Source organism: Schistocerca americana, chromosome 8, assembly GCF_021461395.2.
Source record: "Schistocerca americana isolate TAMUIC-IGC-003095 chromosome 8, iqSchAmer2.1, whole genome shotgun sequence".
Taxonomy (NCBI): domain Eukaryota; kingdom Metazoa; phylum Arthropoda; class Insecta; order Orthoptera; family Acrididae; genus Schistocerca; species Schistocerca americana.
Genome location: NC_060126.1, coordinates 272,121,794 through 272,124,724, shown reverse-complemented (window position 1 = coordinate 272,124,724; position 2,931 = coordinate 272,121,794). Strand labels below are relative to the sequence as shown.

General features: G+C 47.7%; 1 non-coding gene across 1 annotated transcript; it reads left to right on the top strand.

Annotated features, from left to right (window-relative positions):
* Nucleotides 1–832: 832 nt before the first annotated feature.
* Trnat-agu lies at nucleotides 833–907 on the top strand. Its single transcript has one exon. It is a non-coding gene; the product is annotated as a tRNA-Thr (tRNA).
* The last annotated feature ends 2,024 nt before the right edge of the window (nucleotides 908–2,931 follow it).

Genomic DNA, 2,931 nt, shown 5'->3' with positions numbered 1-2,931 from the left:
TGCACAGTGTCTGTTCCTTCGACCCGCCAGGTTAGCCGAGAGCGCTAATGCGCTGCTTCCTGGACTCGGATCGAATCCGCCCTGGCGGGTTAACGACGGAGGCCGGTGTGCCGGCCAGCCTGGATGTGGTTTTTAGGCGGTTTTCCACATCCCACTAGATGAATACCGAGCTGGTCCCCACCTCCCGCCTCAGTTACACGGCTCGCAGCCATCTGAACACATTCGCGCTATTCCATGGATTACACTAGACACAGACAGTTGAGGTTCACTAATTCCGTCATGGTGGGTAAAGGGCGGTGGCAGGAAGGGCATCCGGCCACCCCCTAAATTAACCTTGCCAAATCCAATTAACCATGCCGACCCTGCGTCATTGCGGGACAAAGGCACAAGCAAAAGAAAGAAAGAAAGTGTCTTTTCCTTCGAAAGAACAGACCCCACGCAGATCCAGCAGCTGTGAAACACTATATGTAAGTTAAACGGGGTTTACTGCTGTCAGCTGCTGCGTAACATTAAGCAGAATCAGCGGCGACTAATGAAAATGTATACCGGACCGGGATCGGAACCCGGGACCTCCTGGATACTAGGCAGGTGTGGAACCACTGTGCCACCCGGGACAGGGCATGGTCGCAACTGTATGGACTACGTCGCTACGCTCCACGGACGATCCACACTCCCATCGAGCGCCACCTATCCGCAGTCCCTGCCCATTTACACACCAGTGGGAATCTCTAAGTAGTGAACAAGAGTACGATGGACAGGGACTGGCGCTCGATGGGAGTGGGGATCGGCGATGGGGCGTACCGACATAGTCTGTGTAGTAGTAATAACGCCCTGTCCCGGATGGCGCAGTGGTTACCGCATCTGTCTAGTAAGCAGGAGGTCCCGGGTTCGAATCCCGGTCCGATAGACATTTTCATTCGTCTCCGCTGATTCCGCATAATGTCCCGCTGCAGCTGATAGCAGCGATCCCCTTTCAATTTACATATAGATCGTACTACAGTTTGGATATTACGAATAGTCAGCGCTAAAGGGTGAAAATTAATGGTGGAGAACTCCGGGTTTCGTGTTAATTGCAAGGGCTACAAGCAGATAAAGGTATATTATGTAGACACATTCAGCACTTTACTATTTTTATTACATACTGTAAAAACTGTCGTTAAGTTTTTAATTTATTAATATTACCATTATATTCTTCCTCTTGTCTTACTTCACGGAATTGGCAGACAAATCTTTAATCTTTTAAGGCAGATGAAGCATTGTACTTCATTGCTACATCTCTTCGTAAGAATCTTTCCATACTGGGGTTGGTGCCATTCTGCAGTACAACGAATGTCCGGCGACGGCAGCGAAAAACTACTTTATAGACCAGGTAGTAGAGAGGATTGGTTCAAATGGCTCTGAGCACTATGGGACTTAACATCTGAGGTCATCAGTCCCCTAGAACTTAGAACTACTTAAACCTAACTAACCTAAGGACATCACACACATTCATGCCCGAAGCAGGATTCGAACTTGCGACCAGAGCGGTCGCGTGGTTCCAGGCTGTAGCGCCTAGAACCGGTCGGCCACACCAGGCCGGCAGTAGAGAGGACTCTTGGTACCCTGCAAGTACATCTGTACCGGTACCTTAAGCTACGACACACAGTAGCAGCTACGTTATTGTCGCAGCAGTGCTGTACCAATTTCTGTGCTGTGTATTTGATGCTCGTTCATGCCGGCATTGTTATTAAAATAGCACTTATCTCTCTTTCCATTTTCTATAATAACGCAATATTTCGAACCATTGCCAATTTTTATGAATAAAAATTACTCCTCTCTTAAAAAAGTTTATTTAAAAACGAAAATTTTTAGCACTTTTTCTATGGTTGGTTTATATTTCGGCTTTTTTACCCGGTTGCTAGTAAAAAATTAAATCCACCTGTTATAACTGAGACGAATATTGAAAAATATCGATTATTCAGAACTAAAATACCAGTGTCGGTTTTACCGGTCCGTTTTTCGCATCCCTCGCTACGACCCCAGTTTGACACTGCCTACTGTGGCGCCACCCCGGGTCCAGCCAGGATACCAGTGATCTGCTACCGCTACTGCATCAGGGGCGCAGTCCGTCTGTAATTACTACTCGACAAAATGAACCGTAGCCCCCGCCCGTAGCGGGAACTGCCTCGGCCACGTGACTACGCACAGCCACATTCCAGTTCAAAGTAAGACGATCCGTACGCCTACATCTGCATATACATACATACTCCTCAAGCCTCAAATACCGTGTGTGACGGAGGGTAGCTTGTAACACCACTAGTTCTTCTTGTTCCACTCGCAAATGGAGCGAGGGGTAAACGACAGTCTCTACGCCTCTGTATGAGCCCTACATTAAAAAAGGCCTCTGTGAGCAGGAGATCTTGTCTGATGGCGTGCTAGAAGAAGAAACAGGACTCGACAGGGAAGAGATAGGGGATCTAGTTTTAGAATCAGAATTTAAAAGAGTTTTCGAAGACTAAAGAATGAATCAGGCAAATCAGATAGATAATATTCCATCGGAATTTATGAAGTCATTTGGGGAAGTAGCAACAAAATGACTATTCACGTTGGTGTGTAGTGTGTATGAGACTCGTCATATGTGACCAAAAGTATCCAGACACCTGGCTGAAAATGACTTACAAGTTCGTGGCGCCCTCCATCGGTAATGCTGGAATTCAGTACGGTATTGTCCCACCCTAAGCTTTGGTGGCAGCTTCCACTTTCGCAGGCATACGTTCAGTCAGGTGCTGGAAGGTTTCTTGGGGAGAGGCAGCCCATTCTTCACGGAGTGCTGCACTGGGGAGAGATACCGATGTCGGTCGGTAAGGCCTGGTACGAAGTCGGAGTTCCAAAACATCCCAAAGGTGTTCTATAGGATTCAGGTCAGGTCTCTGCGCAGGCCAGTGCATTACA